The sequence below is a fragment of the Amphiprion ocellaris genome, chromosome 22 (genome assembly GCF_022539595.1).
Source record: "Amphiprion ocellaris isolate individual 3 ecotype Okinawa chromosome 22, ASM2253959v1, whole genome shotgun sequence".
NCBI lineage: Eukaryota > Metazoa > Chordata > Actinopteri > Pomacentridae > Amphiprion > Amphiprion ocellaris.
Window position 1 is genome coordinate 8,833,229 of NC_072787.1, and position 18,527 is coordinate 8,851,755.

An 18,527-nucleotide genomic window follows, 5' to 3' on the forward strand; every position below is an offset into this window, starting at 1 on the left:
ACGATAAACATAAATCTGTGGAATGCGTTTGTGTGACATAAGTCTATGCTGGACCAGAGAAAGGCAGGGAGAGGAAAAAGGCATCTGCTTCGCTTTCCTCAGGCAGTAGAATTAGAAAGCCTGAGCTCTATGGGGTTTGCTGACATTTGAGGAAAAAAAGCCCACCTTCAGCAAAGGCAGACTTGCAAATCAGTGTCACAAGTGCAGGATTGGTGCTTTAAAATGGGAGTAAGGATGTGAGAGCTTCTGAGGAGCCCCCTCAGCAATGCAGAGGGACTTTGGATAGGGCAAGGCTTCTCCCCATGAATCACAGCTAATTAACGAAGTAATTAAGATCAAAATCTCTGCTCAGAAAAGGTCTCTGAATTGTCTATACATTCAAATAGGCCATCAAACGGAAACTCCCATCCATTCATGAAGGGGGTAAATTAAAGTGTTCAGACCCTTTCCTCTCTATTATCCCTGCCGTGTGTCACACAAGGGACATCTGTTGAAAAGAGCAAGGCAATGTTACGGTGAGTTAAAGCCCTCTCCGCTCCATCAGAGGCACTGTTCATAATGCATTCGCTATACACATTTCAACTTGAGTGAATTTATTTCAATAAATAATGTCACTCCAAGGACACGCTTCGATCTTTCCATAGCCATGCCGACTGTAAGCCACACTATACTGTTATCTCATTCCTCTTGTGGCAAATGATAGATTAACAGTTTATAAACATGGCACTGAGCATGTCTGTAGTTTTATCATCTCTGCACACTGCCAAAATAACCTCCTCTCTTTATGATGGATGCATTTTCCAGATTTATTCTGCTGCTACAAGCTGCAAGAATATCTGTGGGTATGGACATAATGTTAGGGCTTACAGGGAATTTCATATAGTGGGCACAGAGTGGATACGATTTATGGCTGGGATTAAGTCCAGTGGGTTTTTTCTGGTAGGTACTATTTAGGTGCTGCTATCATCTACTGTGTTGACTCTCTGAATGCTCCATCTTTTCCCTGAGCTGGTTCAGGAAGCAGAAAGCTTGGTGGGACTTGAGGGAAGAGTTGCAGCGCTCTCTAAACAGTCTGTGTATTGGTCAGTGGTTGAATGGTTGACTTCCACAAAGGAGTCATCGTCCATCGTTTTTTTTATTTCAGTTACTGTTGAAGTCAGTTTTGAAAAAAAAGAGTGTATTGCAGGAATTTTAGCTGGTAGTGTGGTTCCAGGAATGGAAATGTTGCATTACTTCTGTCCACTGCTGCACTGTCTTTCTCTTCTTGACAGTTATTGGAAGGAATAACACGTGGCACTGAGTGAATTGATCTGAATGATTCTGTGAACTGGTTTTTTTTTTGATACCACTAGGTCAAAGTTTATTTAGCTTACGTAGAGCAACGTTCATCTACATGTTCGCCAAAGTGCATTGAAGCTGTTTTAGTGGAACATGGAACATTATTTTTCCTTTGATTTATGAGCCGTCTGTATGTATACATGCACCTAATCTAAAATTAGACGTTCAACGATTAGTCAAGTTATCTGCTAGGCAGTACAGAACATGAATCAATGACTGTTTGGGAGTCTTTTTTAAATTTTTAGAGCAAATAATGTCTATCAGTTACTGGTTTCAGCTTGTGAAATGAGAGCATTTGATGCTTTCTACTCACTGTCTGCCGTAAACCTCAGTAAACTGAATATCTTTGGGTTCTGGATTGTTAGTCAGACATAACAGGACATTAGAATACGCCTTCTTGTGCAGCAGACGTTTCTCATTATTTCCTGATGTTTTACAGACAAAATCAATGATTGATTAATCATTTAGAGCCATGGTCTGTTAACTGTGTAGATCATACAGGACAGTGATTGCTTTAAAAACATGTATTTTTACTTGTTGAGGTTAGTTTGTGTGAGTTTAATCCCTAATTGGAGGTAAGAACTGCTTTAATCACTGATTAATCTCTGAAAGTTGTGGAAAAATACCCAATAACATTGCCCAGAGCACAATGCGATATCTTCAGATGTGTTATTTTGTCTCAAACTTGAGCATATTCAGTTTACTATATTTTTGAATGCATGATACATAATTAAGAGATGAGGATGTGTGTGTTCTTTGGGAAATCTAGCTTTGGAGATCAGGTTTTTCTCCTTCCCTTTTAACACACATTTACTTCTTATTAGGATTTGTTGGGTTTTCAAGGTACAATTTTACAAGGTCTTAACTTTAATTTTTAAATTACTCAGATATTTCTCCATAATTGATAATACTGTAGGGTCTTGAATGTACAATTAATATGGTAATTTGTACTTTATATAGTTTGGCAGGATTTAGTAATATTTAATATATTGGCATCATAAACCCCACTGTTGAGTCTTAACCTTAATATATAACCTTATTAAGTTAATTTGCTATGCCAGTGTTATTTCTCACTGTTGTTGTAAATGTGCTTTATTGATTATAGTGATTAGACTTGAATCTAGAAACTGCTAAATAGCATAGCTAACCTTTGATGTGCAAACCGTCACATGACTGCTAGTGTTCCTGTCGACTCTTATTCCTGTCTTTGGTCACAGGACAGTGCAGGAATAGATCTCCTACTGTAGGTTTTACTGGTTGATTAGTGTTCTCTGCTCAGGCTACAAAGCAAACCCCTGTTTCCTGAACTGTCTTGTGCAATTTGTGCTGAGCTCAGTGTAGTGCCAGAACATTTCCACTTATGTTTCACCTCAGTCTACCCAGCATATTGTGCTGAAAGACACACCGGGTCAAGTCAGTGATGGGGAAATTAAAGTAGAGTCTATGTTGAGTTAGACGCCACTACCTTTTTTTTCAGTGCTTTTCTTGTATCACATTTAAGCCCTGGGTCCTCACACATGAACCTACTGAACGCTGGTGTAGGTAGAGACCAAGCTCACAAAAGCAAGAAAGTTTTACTTGCAAGAGACGGAAACTGGTTCTTTTCAGGTTCGTAAAAAGCCTCGATGTGAACTGACTAAATTTAGCATTCATAAAAATCTAGTATGCCTATAAATGCTCACAAATGCTTCCTTTCAGGTTACAGTACAAACTTGTCACATAACCTAAATCACTTCCTCTTCTCTTTCCTCTCAGCCTGGAAGGGGTTACTCTCCATGTTTCCTGTCTAATTCCCACAGCGCCAGCTACGTTCTGATTGCTTTCTTGATGTTAAACATTCCCAGGCTCCTATAACCTTCTAGTTTGCCTCCTCCATCCAAGAGCCGTCCCAGGTGAATGCGTGGGCGAAATTTTTTTTCACAGGGGATGGGAGATATGGGGACTGGAGGAGCAGAGAGCCGTGCGATGGGAAAGCATTCTTTCTTTGCATTCCGCTTAGCTGGTGTAAGACTGTGGGAAAGCATGTTTTCCCAAACGAAGTCCATTGAAACAGTATTTCTTGTGAAATAAGGCTGAATTAGAGCTGAAGGTTTGGTTGTGGCACCACTTGTACAGTCAGAGTCAGTGAACTTTACATGTTGCGTCAGTGCTTCTCCAACTTATTTACTGACTCTTGACATTAACACGTGCTTTCCTCTCAAACGTCATCCCTTCGTTTTTTCTTCCTCGTCTCCTTCCCACTCACTTCCTTCCCTCTTGAGACATCTGATCGACGGCTGAGTTATGTTATCTCCTCTGAGTCAGTGCAGCCTTCACATCAGTCATAAAACAAACGGGATCCAGATTGTACTAACATGCCTGCGTGGAGGCTGCAGTGTGGATGTGACCCAGGATCAGAGCTGGGCCAAGCTGGACTATATTTAGCCCAGCGATGCTCAGGCTAATTGCCCTCCCAGGCCTAATCATTTCCAGGCTCTGCAGCTCACAAACGACTAAAGGGGAGGCCAAACACCCACTAACCTCATGTTAAAGGGATGTCAGCATCAATGGGCCTGTCAGAGTGCTCCGCAGACAAGACAAATTAGCACAATATGTTTCCTCCTCATATGCTATTAGATGTTCTATAAGCAGATTGATTTGAAAGGTCCAGTGTTGCTGTCTGCTGTGGTGTATTAATTGGATATGTTTTCCTGCTACTGCATCAGTAATGTGAAGATTCTTGGCAGCATCCTCTACAGGTGACATTGCAAGGTTGTCTTCAGTTCATGCCTGCTATTCAGGCCTGCATGAGCAGCCTCTTGTGAATGGTAAATCCCTTCACTGCTGCCTCCTACAGCCAGCTTAGCTCCTCCATGTGGGCCTAACCTGGGCCCAAAAGAGTAATGCACCAGCGCCTCCGCTGTGCTCCACTCGCCTCAGTTGTAATGTGGCGTTGGTGGAAAAGTTTACATTTTGGTGCTTTGTTCTCACCACCCCCCTTGCTCGAGTTCCTGTTCGTGTCAAGTTATGCCCCTTCCTGTGCGGTTCCTGTCCCTGAGACATGCCCCGGTTAAACACGGGGCATGTGATGGTCCGGGTCAGGAGGTGGGGGGTTTGTGGTGAGGGGATGGAACGACGAACAGGTTGGATCACCTCTCACTTGCCTGGTAATCGGCCACAAGCTTCCTTCCTGGTCTGTTTCCCATAATGGCTGATGGGAGTTTTCCAAGGCCTTTTCCATTGTGCACACCTGGGGTTAGACTAGGTGGTCTGCCAGTGATGATAAAGATAATATCACACGGTAATGGCCGATTACTGAAAGGGAGCACATTTGCAACAGAGGAGTGACAAAGGAAAAACCTGATTGGAGTCAATGACTGTACTCCCTCTATCACTGACAGTGCAGAGCTCCCTAATGCTTTGCTGAACTTGAAATTAATGACACCACTGAGCACCTATAGGATTTTGGGGCAACAAGTCAGACAGAGAATATATTTTGTAAGATCTGGGCAGCTCCAGAGATGTTGAGATTACTGAAGCTGTCATGAGAAGCTCATAGAAGCACATTAGTTTGTTTTGGGTCACATTTCTGGCACTTTTTGTGCTTCTGCAAACTAGTCAACTCATTGCTGAGAGTCATGAGTACTTAATACAGCACAGAATTTAGTCGCATTATAGAATATATCACAGAGGTTAACAGTCTAGATGCCTTTACAGCTCTGACCATAGTTTTACTATTATTTTTCTCTCTTGTGAGTCCCCCAACTTTTTAGAAGTGCAATGCTGTCACCACCCTAACACACTTACAAGATTTTGGTACAGGAGTCGATGTCCTAAACATCTCCATCTGTCCTTGCAAAATTCTGCATTCGTTTTGTTGATTGACCATCTTTAGCAATTTGACTTGTCTCTAATTCGAGCATGTTGAGTTTCACACTGTCTCCTCTATGATCTGACAATGTCTGCGCAGATATTTAGAAACAATGTGGCTCATGTCAAAGAGATTTAGCGTGATAAAAACAGGCTTGCTAGGATTATCTGACTGATTGTTAAATTATTGAGGCTGCTTTGACTTTAAAAAAAAATCTATTGACTGTAGAATCACTGGGCATCAGTGCTATTTGTTTTTCACATAGTCAAACCCATAGAGTGTAAAAGGATGAAAGAGTTGTTCTTTTAATCAGAACAGAGGAATATATTTTTTAAGAATTTAATCCAGCTGAGGATAACTGACTCACTCACTATCTGAACCAAACTGTTGTGTGGTTGAGTAGATCCTAATTAGGCTTGACATAGAAGAGTTGTCTTGAAGGTTGAAATCTGAGCTTGCCTCCTCAAAAAACTCTCCTCCGTATCTTGTAGGCCGTAGGCTGGTCTGTCAAAAGGTGAACTCAGAGCCAGAGGCAGAGAGGGAAGGAGAGAGAATAAGTGAACTGTGTTTGTCAGCTTTTTAAACCCTGAAATTGATTCTTCTTCTGCGCTCTTTATTCTAATGACAAGCTAATCCCCCTCTCCTATTTCCCTCTGTTATAAATAGAGCCTCTTAGTTCTCTGCTCCGCTGTGCGCTGCTTCTGAAAATTAGCACTCATGATGAGTCTGCGCTCTCAGCAATCAATTTGCCACACTAAGGTCCCTCCAAAAAGGTTACCTGTGGCAACTGAGACTCGGTCACATAACTTTGAATTTGCCTCTCCTGCCAATTTTTATTCAGCTAATTAAATAAATGGCTTCGTCGAGAGAGTCAGCTGAATGAAATGTCAAAATATTGATGTTGAATAGTTACAAGATTTCAGGGCATTTGTCATAGGGAGAGGGATAGTGGCTGGTGGAAGTGGTGCTCAGGGATTAGGGGGCGTGTCAGCCTCGGGGCTACTTTAATGATATTAGTAGAGATCTGCTTATTTATGAGGCTGTAAGTTATTCATGCTCAGCATGGGCTATCCATCACAGCTAGGCCGGTTCACTTTAGCTTGCTACACACACAGCTAAGAAGTGCAATAGGAGAGTGTCTGATAATTACATACTTTATTTGTGCACTATTTATTATTTAGTCATTCAGATCATGATGCTGGAGTAAAATGCTGGTAATTAGCCTGCCAGTTCTCCCTTTGACCAAGTGCTGCAATGCAAACAAATAGTTTTGTTCTCTTTTCCCACTTTACTTCTTACTTATCCTCAATGTCTGAGGTTTTGAGGAATTCTGCCTGCTGCTTCTTGTGTAGCAGTTTAGCTGTTTTTGCCTCCCACTTGCCTGTTTCTCTTGTTCCCTCTAACAGGTTCAGTATGGTTGGAATGAACTAGTTCCTACAATGTGTCTGACCATGTCTAAAGGCATAAGTGTTTATAGCTGTTCTGAATGTCCACAGTTGAAGGTGGTGCAGAAACCCTGCTCCAGGCATCATCCCACTGCCCCCTAGTCTCCCTCCAAGAGCTCTGTGTCTTTTATGTGTCTTTGTGTGCTTGATGCAGTGAATCACAGGGATGGAAATAAAGGCAGCAGTATACTCCAAGAACAGAAGTGCTTGTCGGATGGTTGCACAGCATCTGAACCTTGTATTTTTTGTGCTACTTTTCATCGAAACACTCAATGAGGAGATTCAGCTTGGAAGACATACCGCCTGACCTGTGAGGAGACCTCCCATGTTTTAGCCTGCAGTGACAAATCTACTGTAGATTACTATGACAGGCTGAAGACAAAAAATCGGTTTGGATATTTAACATTCTAAGATCTCCTTGTGAAAAGTATAAATGCTGGATGTTTCTGGTAGTACTGTCCCTTCTAGAAATTTGTGATTTGTAATGTCATATTTTGCACATGCATTAAAGAAGATATTATTTAGGTATATTTCAGCTTTTTTACATACATTTTCTTGACGGAAATCAAATCTAGAAAACACCAGGTGAGGTTCACCTTTTTTTTTCTCAGAAGGGCAACATTCGCAGGGAAATCACAGGGAAATCAGGGCTTTAGGTCATGGAAGTGGTTCAACCCTGTTATGAAAAGTCATGAGGAATTTACAATATTTATTCTGCAGTTGGATCTCTGATAGAAGACACTGAAAAGAAATAAAAACATTTTTAGATGCTAAACAGTGATAACATCTTACTTGCAGGTCAAGACAAAACAAGAGTGTATTTGTTGTTGAGTTTTGCTCTATGGATGACTGTGGATCCTTGTTGATAATTGCTTGATACTGTACTGTAAAATGCATCTTTGGAATTGGAAAGGACACACACACCACCTTATTGTGTCCATTTGTGTGCTGGAGTTGGCAACTGGGCAGGTCTGCGGTGTGTCTGGCAGGCTGCAGGGTCTCTGGGTTGCCCTGATAGCGTTTGTTCCTTTGAGGCCCCAGCATGTTGTGGATAATGACACCAGCCTCATCCAGAGTCTGATCTCAGGCCAGCTCAGAATGATCCAACATTTCAGCAGCCAGGACCAGGGCAGAATAAAGATACACCGGTGGATGATTGGTTGAGTCCATTATCCGACACGTAACACAGGTTTGATAGGTGATAGCACCAGTTCTCCCAGCTCTGCTCTTTGCTGGCGCACGTCGATGTCTACATGCGCCCTCGGAGAACGAGCCCACCCTTTCGTCTCTTCTTGATCTCCCCCCACAGTTCCTCTCTGTTCTTTCTGTGTCTCTCCCCCGAAACAGCCTTTCTTCTTCGCCTTCTCCCCTCCCAGTTCCTTGTCAGATCCACAGGGCCAGATTTTTATCACTTTTCTGCAAGTCCTGCGAGGGAAACCTTGAGGGTCTCAGTGGGATCAATTTAAAAGGGAAGCGGTTGTCTCTCCTCCTCTCCTTGGCCCTCTCGGCTGATTGGGTCCGCTCGCCAGGAACTTGCAGGCTTTTGATCTCAACCACCCCCGTCATCGCCCCCACCCCTGCTCGAAGTTTTTGTCGGAGCTTGGCTCTAAAAAAAATTCTGCTCCACTTTCTGTGAAATGTGGGCCCCATCCCCTTTTCTCTGCACCTGTGAGAGACCGAGTAACACTTTTGTAAACCCACTGGGTGGTACTAACAATCTATGGCGTGATTGACTTCTCTTTGAAGATGTGGGAGCGATCCATCTCTTCAGGTGGAGGTACACCAAAGAGGACCTGCGGTCCTCAGGCAGCTTGCTTGAACAACTGGTGAGAAGTTGCTGGAAGCCGCAATGTATTATTCACAGAGTGTGGGGAACAGCCCTCTGCGATAGGAGGAGGAGAAAGGTACAAGGTAGTGCCTGTGAGCGTTTCCATGCTGAGCTTTGTGTTGAAGTCGCATATCTCTTTGTACGACATGAAGAAACAGTGACCCTGCAGCAAAGGGACGACCATAGCATCCAGGGAGCGCTGTGTCCAGGATCTGATGTTTTTGTTGGAAACACAGATCGCAGTTGAGGGTAAAACTGGTTCATTACAGCCTCAGTTTTATTTTAGTAGCTTTGGCCATCATTTCTTATGGTTTTGCTAAAATTGTTCTTCACCACAGTGTGTAACTGAAAACACGGTAACATTGCCACAATAAATTGCGATGGGGCAAGAAACACAAGCAGTCATATGATATACACTTCAGCTTTGCCAGTTCTTAAAACAGTTTTTTCTGAACTTTTCTTCTGCTTTATATTGCTTTGAAAGGATTGGATATCAGTAGGATTTGACAGCTATTATCAGTGCTTAATGATCCAGTAATTTATAAGTAGCTGCTCTTCAGTTTTTTTGGAAACTGTCTCTAAGTTCTGCAAGTTCAAGAGTTTGGCATATTTTCAGATGTATACAGCCCTTTCAGGGATATCATTTACATTCATCCTGTCATGGCAGAACTACAGCAATCCCCAATGTCACTTTTCCTTCCATAATAACTATTCCAATGAGCTCCACACGGTGTGGTGTACATTTGGAAGAAGAAGGCACTGGTATCATATCTGCTGTGTGAGTTCACTGCAGGTATTGCAGTCAAAAATGTCTCAGTTCAGTAAATGTTTTCTGCTCAAGTTTGGCCTCCATTTTTGGCACGTTCTTATGCATGTTTCACTATTGTGTAAAAAGACAGAAGGAACATGTATCCTTTATTTCGTTTTGTCCTGCTAACCTAATGTTACATCATAGTTTAATCAGAACAGATACAGAACTGAGGAATAAAGGTTTTCATAATTAAACACTGTACTGTTAAGATTCCAAATATCACATCCAGTTGGTAAATCAATCCAAATGGACTTAAGAAAGTTCCTTGAAGACGTTTCACCTCTCATCCCAGAGGCTTCTTCAGTTCTGGTGGTGGTTGATGTTGGTGAGCCTCTGGGATGAGAGGTGAAACGTCTTCAAGGAACTTTCTTAAGTCCAGTTGGATTGATTTAAACAACTCTGGATAACCATGACCTGAATGAATGAGAAACTACACAGATATCCAGTTGGTATCAAAAATAAAAATTACGGTCAAATTCATGGTGACAATAATAAATACAGGTGAGTAATAGTAATACAATGTAGAATACATGTATTATATTATTATTAGATTATTATATTTTTTACATATAATATAGTATTACAAGGAAGAACCACCAGACTGATTAACAGCTTCATTCCACAAGCAGTCAGAATACTAAACTGCTGATCTGGTTTGGATCCTGGAGACACACTATCTCAACTGATATGACAATAAAGCTTCATTTGATTAGATTTTGATTTGAGTTTTAAAATGCCGGTAACCCTCAAATGCCTAAGTGGAGCTCAGTTTTTGCAGCAGCGAGTTAAATTTCTGCTGGTGATTCTGTGAGTTTGTTGTGTAATATAACTGGTTTGCTGAGGGCAGGGCAGTAGAAACGCTCATGTCAGTGTTTGGATAGGAGCCAGGCCCCGTCACCCTCCTCCTCCTCATCCTCCTCCTCCTCTGTCTCCTGCCAGGTCACGGGGGGTCAAACCAGAGTTTTTCTTGTCCTACCTCACTGACCTCTCATCTCTTGGGAAAACTCCAGTCACGACTCAGGATTAAAATTCCTGGTAAATTTAGCCAAACTAGGCCACAAGTTCTTGTGCTTTTGTTTTTTTCCAAGCAATATCGCAAGAACATCATCTTATTTCTCACCAGATGGATGGAGTTTCTGAGCTGCTGAGAGAAAAGACCTGGAAGTTTGAGGTGGCTCCGTTGTGTGCGTCTGTCGCTGTAAAGTGAAGCACCCCTTATTTCCAGGGCTCTTGGGTCCCTCGGTGATGACATCATCAGTATACTTGTGCACTAATTGAGGTTTAATGCTAGAGTAGAGAGAGAAGGGCTGTAATTTTCCCGCCCCGGCCTGGAATAGAGACGACAGCTTTTCATGTGGTCTAGGCTAATTTAGGCTGCAGTGCTGCAGCTGTGGGACACCTCACACTTTTGTCCTTCTCATTCTGCTTGAAGATTAGAAAAATATGAAAAAGCAGCTTGTTTATAAAACAAGGTAAAGGACTTTGGCCCTGCCCAAGTTTAGACATGCAGTAGAATTGATTGTGTGGAGCATAAGGCAAGTCAATAAATGACTGATGAGATTTTGGCTCCTCTCGTCCAACAAAACACTGACATAGAAATTGGACTTTTAAAATGTTGTGGTAATAGCTTTTCCAGTGCCTGTAGCAAAACCACCAAAGCTTTTAAGCAAGCTTTGAAGAAACGATCCATTCTCCTCCCCACCTCTGCCTATGAACTGCACTCATTCTTAATGTTAAACAACACCACACTGCATGGTTTGTATAGGCCCAGGTAAAAATAGAGAAAAGAAGCAGCTATAATATGGCATTCAGGATGTCATTAAATTTAGTGTCCTGTATGTCCACAAAGCCTGGATTTAATGACATCCATTGGCCCATCTAGGCAAATACACAAATACACATGCACACCGACATATACACGAGGCCGTACCTGCTCTTTATCCCATCCGCCATATCAGGGACTGTATAAACATCAGGAGTGTTTGAAGTGGAAAGCCTTAATCAAGTGTAATCACTGACATCGTGAGGCCGTTTCTGCCCTGAGAGGGGAGGGGAAGAGAAGGCCGGGGCATACCAACAAGGCCTGCTGAAACACCTGCAGCAGGAGACCCAGCAGACACTGAACAACATTCAGCCTTACAGACTGACAGTTACAATCTGTTTCTAGAGGCCGCTCAGTGCTACTTTCATTCCTGAAAAGCCTATGACAGACTCAGGTAAATGCTACTACTTAAAAACAATTATATACACTGTCTTTGCTTGTTGATACATTAAACTGTGAATATGTTTTCCAATTTGTAAAGCAACTAAGTAGTTTATGCTAATGCTTATTTGGATCACACATTAACAGTTTTCTACAAGAATATGAAACAGCCAGCCAGTGTGGGAAAAGCACCAGGTGTGATGCCCACTTGTAGAAACGTTTTCACTGGAAGGACCCAACATTTCTTTGCAAACTCTGTTGCCAGTATTCCATCTTGTACAGTAATATTATTTAATGTATATTGCAGTGAGTTTGCATGCCCAATTGTAAACACGCAGGCAGTTATTGTAATGGAGAAGTAGGCTTCTTGTGCGTTTTAGCATACACGGTCCTGACCAATCAAAACTTACGTTGTTAAGAATTATTAAACCATACTTATTATTTTTGTTTATTTGTTGACATCCTAACTATCTTAACTTTCCTTCTGGGTGGAATCTTTCTGCTCCATTTTGTTCTGTTAATGTACTATATACCTGTCAGCACTGAATTGGTACGACATTCATTTTGTTACACACCAAACAGGACAAAATTACTCAAAAATGTAAACTGTGAAAAAATCTGATGTAGAATAACATACATATGTTATTAAATCATCTATGTTACTGCAGGAGGTTTCATTACATCTTTTTTTTATTAAGATGTGATTTCAAGCAGCTGACTTAAGTTTGCCTAACTGGTCAATGGCAAAAAGTACTTAAGTATTCGAGGGTATTATAAACTGTAAAATTACAGTGTGTGACTGAGACATGGCCTATATATAGCATAGCTCTGTCAACATTATCTGTTTTAGTGCATGTGCAATGAATCATAAAGGTGGCTCTGTTGTAGAAAGTGAATTTTAAATATAAATAAAGATAATTCATTCATTAGGCCCATAAATGTCCTTTTGGCATATACAGGCAACACAGCGCTCTCTGTGGACTTTTTAATACATACTGTACTGTGCAGTCATCAAGTTAATGCTAGCAGTGTTTTCTGAAGAGGCAAGTTTAATGACAATGTTGCCTGTCTGCACAATCAATTCAATTCTTAATGTTTTGTGATCAGTTGCACTACTGTTCAAAAGTTTGTCACCCAGGCAGTTTCCTGTTTTCCATGAAAACTCACACTTTTATTCATGTGCTAACATAATTTCACAAGGGTTTTCTAATCATCAATTAGACTTTCAACACCATTAGCTAACACAATGTAGCATTAGAACACAGGAGTGATGGTTGCTGGAAATGTTCCTCTGTACCCCTATGGAGATATTCCATTAAAAATCAGCCGTTTCCAGCTAGAATAGTCATTTACCACATTAACAATGTCTAGACTTTATTTCTGAATAATTTAATGTTTTTCTTTCAAAAATAAGGGTATTTCTAAGTGATCCCAAACTTTCGAACAGTACTGTGTATTGCTAATATTTGTCAAACACTAAATATGACTCTCAGCGCTCTCCTCAGCAGGACTCTTTCTCTCAGCTGAGCACTCATATAGCACATGTGGGGCTTGCACTGTTTTGAAGAGGAGCATGGTGGTAAAATTTGCACGCTAAAGGAACTGAAACTTGTTGATTGTAACTATCTTAATAGAATCAAAAATCAGTGTAATCTTGTAGCTGGCTTGACGTAAATGAATAGTGTGGCCAGCAGCCGATGCTTATAGAAAGGTCAGTAAGCATCATACAATATAAATCTGCAGGTCTTGACTGCTGTTGTTTTCCTTTCCTGCAGGTGATGCAGGTTTGCATGTTTAGAACCGGTTGGATAATCCCCCTTGTACGCAATCTGCAACCTGCAAATGTAAAACTTGTAAGTTACAAGTCACTTCCGTGATGTGCTTTCCACTGTAAAATACAAAATTATTTCTGTACATTTATTTTATGACATGCAAAACCATATGTGAAAAATGTTTATTTCATTCAGTTGCCTCGTGTGATACTCTTGGAGCGCTCACAGAGAAATTGTCTGTGATAAAACAGAAATACAACACAACAGCAGCAGCTTAAACTCAAACAGAAGCTTTTTGGCAGCGCGATGCTGTGATCAGTCCTCATACGGAGGAGGTTGTGAGTGAGAATGAAAATAAGCAGTAGATGTCATTGCATATTGCCTATCAGTGCCTCTGTAATGTACTGTGGCCTCGGGGTGTGATTTAGAAATGAAAGCGTGTTTTGTGATTAACTCTCAGCACATGCATGCACACATACACACAGACTGATCCTATTGTACCAGCCGGGTCTAGCCGGCCTCTGCCTGGGCCAAAGCCTGTTAACTCCAATTCAGAGCATAGAGGCTGGTAATGAGCACTGTCAGAGTTGACATAACAACCTCCCGCTCTGGGGCTGAACACTGGAGTCAGAGGGAGAGAGAGAGCAGGTCGGTCTGTGCAGGGCTGATCTGGGATCTTTAAATTCACTGTTGAAATTCCCAGTCTGATTCAGCTGTGGTTTGGTGTGATATTTGGAACTTTAAGCCCGACTGGCAGTCAGCGCTCACCAAAGTCTGTCTAGTACTGGCCTTTAGAGTGTGGTCATAATTTTTAAAAAAAGGTAGTCTAATTTCTTTTTTAAATGTAAGCCTACAAACTGCCTTCACTGTAATTCATGATCTGAGTAGAAGTTGAAGTTCCAGGTAAATCGCGTTAACTGAAAGACTGCATTTACTTTTAAATCCCCCATACCTGGAAAGAATTACAATATACTTTGAAGCTTAGTACTGAAGCATTAATGGGGTATTTAGGCATTAGGAATTAAGTTTGGAAGCTGTTTGGTTTCTGACTTTGCAGAGCTGAAAATGAAGAATCTTTCCCTCAACGTGATCTTCAATATTAACATAGAGTTTATATGCACAGCTATGGATGCTTATTGTACACCCTAATTCAACTTAAATAAATGTCTTTTTTAGCCATGCCATGGATATATTCTACAGACATTAGGTGCGCTGTACTGTCCTGCATTTATTCTCAAGGTTAATATCCACGACAGTGGTTTTGTTGAAGATAAGCATTTTTCTATTGGTCCCCATCCTGCCTCATTAGAATCAGGTTGTTTAGAGTGGATGACTTGCTGTGTTGTCTGATTTGAGTTCAGGCAGCACAAAAAACAGCGCCCACATTCCAGCATTGCGTGTCCTGGACTCCCATTTCTCAATAATTTATCCAGACAACTAGAATGATTATTCTATGAATATGCACTAAAAATTCCTTTCTTGTGCTCTTTCTCTCTAAGTTTGTGTATGTCAGTGTGTGCCAAAGAATGTGTGCATGTGAGCAAATGTGTAGCTGTGTGTATGCAGCTCTTTTCCGCCTGAAACAAAGGAGGTGTCAGAGCGAATTAGCCCCCCTACGACTGAACGCCCAGAGAGCTTAGAGATGCACCACAGGTTCTGCTGAGTCGCACATGAGCCGCGGTGTCTGCCGCTTCCCCTCTGCTTCCCCTCCTTTACCCCCCCCCCCCCGCTACTGCCCTCACCCCCTCTCCACTCCTGAGTTGCTCTAACAAGGTTGTTGGAAGAGGATAAGGCGTGTTAAATGAATAATTTACACAGAAGAGCGCTCCTTATTTATTTAATACTGCTGGATCTGACTGAGTGGGCAGCCTGCGTCCCCAACTGCCGAGACACTGTTGGCTAAACGAGCACTCGCTCAGCTTAATGGAGGGCCGAAGCGACAGGCATTTAGAGAGAGCAAGGGACTGCAAAAGAGAGTTTGTTGATATTGTGTGTGTGTGTGTCTGTGTGTGTGCTTGTTTGTACGTGTGTGTGCTCACGCTTGTGAAACAGGCCGTGCAGAGTGTGTAACCATGTCGCTGCTGTATGCAGTCATCGCATCATGTTACTCTTTATATGCTGGCAGATAACATGACAGGTCGCCACTCCTATTTACTGAAATATATGAACTATATTAATGTTCCTCTAACAAATGAATGGAACACCATCTTTTTAGTGCTTTTTTATAAGATCAAACTAGTTCATATTAAACTAATAAATAAGACGTTTCAAGAGAAATTATCATAAAAACACACAAAGTAAAACATATTGGAGAAAAAATAATTCTAAAATAACTTGGTAAATTATTAAAGCTCAATTCATTATTATAAACATTTAACATCATTTTTATATTAATATTACAGTTTTTGTTATTTCAGAATGCTCCTTTGCCCCTAATTGCTTATAATTTACAATTGTGGTTTTCTTGACAATGGGGTTGTCCCTGCTGCCCCGACCTTTCAGTCAGTCACGTTCATCCTCAGCTTCCCAGGAGCACAACTAATTTCTAGCTAGCTAGCTTGATTCCTTTAGCTTCAAAAACATGAGTACCTTCTAAGCAGGCCTATTCCTGCAGAAGTCTGTTGGGTGAAGTCATGGGGATTCAGCTCACCTGGACTGGCTCTGCTATAGAACGTGGTGGCAGTCTGCCCTTGTCGCTCTCTTTTTTGGCTTCCATCTTCTATGGTTTTGGTTGTATTTCCTTTTTATTTTAAATATACAATTTATGTTACAACTCATGTATGGTCTCCCTTCCATTGTCCAGGAGCTGGGTGGGGACAAAAGCACAAAAACATGTTTTAACTCTTTACAGAGGTGTGTGTTTGTCTGAGAACACCTTTAGAATCACAACACTATGTGAGATGAAGCTGAACTAACCTGCTAGCTGCCGTAGCTAATTTTTCACTTTAGTGCTGATTAATTGTCCATCAGACACAAGCCAACCCCAGGTAATAGCTTGTCATTCAGGTGGCATGGTCAGCCTTGTTAAGATAAATAAAATTTAGGGGTTTTTATTAGAAATAATTACTTTGGTAATGTTTACTAGGATTAGCTGACTGGTTAGACTTTGCTAACAGTGGCTGAAAGTTGGATGGTGGGCACTGGTGTCAACTTAAATAGTTTAAATAATTGATGTAATTATTTTTCACTTTCATTCAATTATTTCTGAATCAGCTGCAACCAACAGTCATGTGACAAATATTCAGAGACTTTTTATTTCAACTGGGCTGAGCTGCAGGCTGTTTTAAAAATGTGAACAGTAAAATATATATAGTACATAGAGTCACCCTAGTCAGGACTGTGCTGTTTCTATACACGTGCAGGAATTCAGATTGCAGTGATAAACAAACCTGCAGTAAGGAAATATGTGACAGGAACAAAAAACAGCAAGAAGTGGCCTGGAGTTCAGAGGGTTAATATTGGGAGCTTTGGGCCTCTATAATAATTCAACATTAAATCAGTTGCAGTGTTTGCTGTTGTTTTTATTTGTGTTTTTGTCAACAATTTGAGGAATAATGTGTGATGTTTTCGCAGGGGGCGTGTGGAGAGAGGGGGACGGAACCACAACCCGGGCACCATTCAGAGAGAGGAGGAGGGAGGGAGCAGCTGAGGAGGAAGGATCATCCAATCGGTAAACATTTGGGTGAATGTCAGTTGTTTAAAGATAAGATAAACTTTTTTGATCCCTCACACAGAAACTCAAGTGTCACAGCAAGACAAGAATAGATAACTTAGACATATCTCTTAAAAACCTTGAACGCTCTACTATACCTACTGCATTCAGGTGCAGCATGAAAAATACTAAATGTAAGGTACTAAATGCTGTATCAACATAAATAATCAGGATATTGACAGAAAATTGTCAAAAGGCAGAAATATACACCTTAAATCAGAAATTGCTCCCAAGAAAATGCTATTGGGTGGTGGACTGAGGTTCTTGCTCTGTGTTCTGGAATTACTTTTTGCAGTATTACATACTATTATAGTGGACAAGTCTGTTTGTTCTATAGCAAAGGCAAGATGAGAAACTGTCAGCCTTGTACCATAATTAACCATGAGCTCTCATTTAGTAGTAAAGACAGGAAATAAGTATGCCCCGACCAATCAGGTTATGACAAAAATCCTTGAAATCCTCACTCTGACATCTGGGTAGGTTTCTCCCATGGACTGAGGCAGCCCTACTCAGCAGGAGTGATACATCGCCACAGTTCCTCTGAGTGTGTGTGTGTGTATCTCCCAGGAGAATGAAATCCCACAGCTCACACTGACCTCATTATAAAAATAGCTCATCTATCCAGCCATCGCATATCTCTCTATTCCCCTCTCCTCCAGTCTCTTAGATATACGGTGATCCTTCCTACCTTCCTCTCTCTCATCTCTCCATCAGTGTTTGTGCCAGACTTAATGTGAGATTAAAAGCTTATGCAAGTCCTTGTAACGGCAAGGTTTCCCCTGCCCCTGTCATTACCAATCTGGCCCTCATCTGGGATGTCTTTTAATCATGAAACATCTCTGAGCATCGCTAACGATTGCATTTACATGATCTGCTAACATTGTCTCTTGGTAAAGTAGTGGCTGCAAGCAATTTTAACAATTTTTCCATATTGTCTCTTCTCCTCTCTTCTACCTGGTCCACTGCCTCTCTTTACCTCGTCTGCAAGTGGAGTGAAATCCTTCCTATTAGAGTGAACAGCGCACACGTCTAGTTAATTTAACAGCAGCATCACTGATCATTAGGGTCCAAGGCTGGCTTTGATCCTGCCAGACAGCATTTGCAGTTGTTTTAATAACCCAACAAAGACACCTTAGCAGATGCTCAATTTATGGACTCTAGATGAAGACTGAGGCTGAGTGACATTTTTTAAGAGTTTATTTAGCCAGATAATGGCAACAGAGCATTCACACAGTTTTTTTCAGTTAAGTCCAGCTACATTTCTGTTTGAATATTTTGTCACTCCTGGAAGATTTCTATTAAAGCACAGCACTGTCTGCCACTGAGATACTCCACTGGAGCAGCTCAGCTACTACAGCAATAATAATTAGAATACCAATGATTACAAATAGCTGTGTTCTATAGTTTTCAGAAATAGTTATTGTGCGTATCCAGTCATCTAGAGGGCAAAATTGCTGCATTTTGTTGGAAAAAAACATTTTTCTTGCATTAAATACTTACAGACTGGGATAATGCCCATAATTTAGTCCAAATTCATGTCAAGTCAGACATTTTCACAGGAAATGTTC

General features: G+C 41.2%; 1 protein-coding gene across 4 annotated transcripts in view; it reads left to right on the plus strand.

The window, feature by feature from the left end:
- znf438 (zinc finger protein 438) overlaps positions 1–18,527 on the plus strand; it is a 52,973-nt gene that overhangs the window by 13,841 nt on the left and 20,605 nt on the right. Inside the window, exons 2-3 of one of the 4 annotated variants that reach the window (XM_055007277.1) lie at positions 13,251–13,328; positions 16,821–16,929. The gene's annotated coding sequence lies outside the window, so the exon portion shown is untranslated. The remainder of the gene's footprint in view (positions 1–13,250; positions 13,329–16,820; positions 16,930–18,527) is intronic. The other 3 variants (XM_023262673.3, XM_023262674.3, XM_023262672.3) reach the window with 3 other exon arrangements.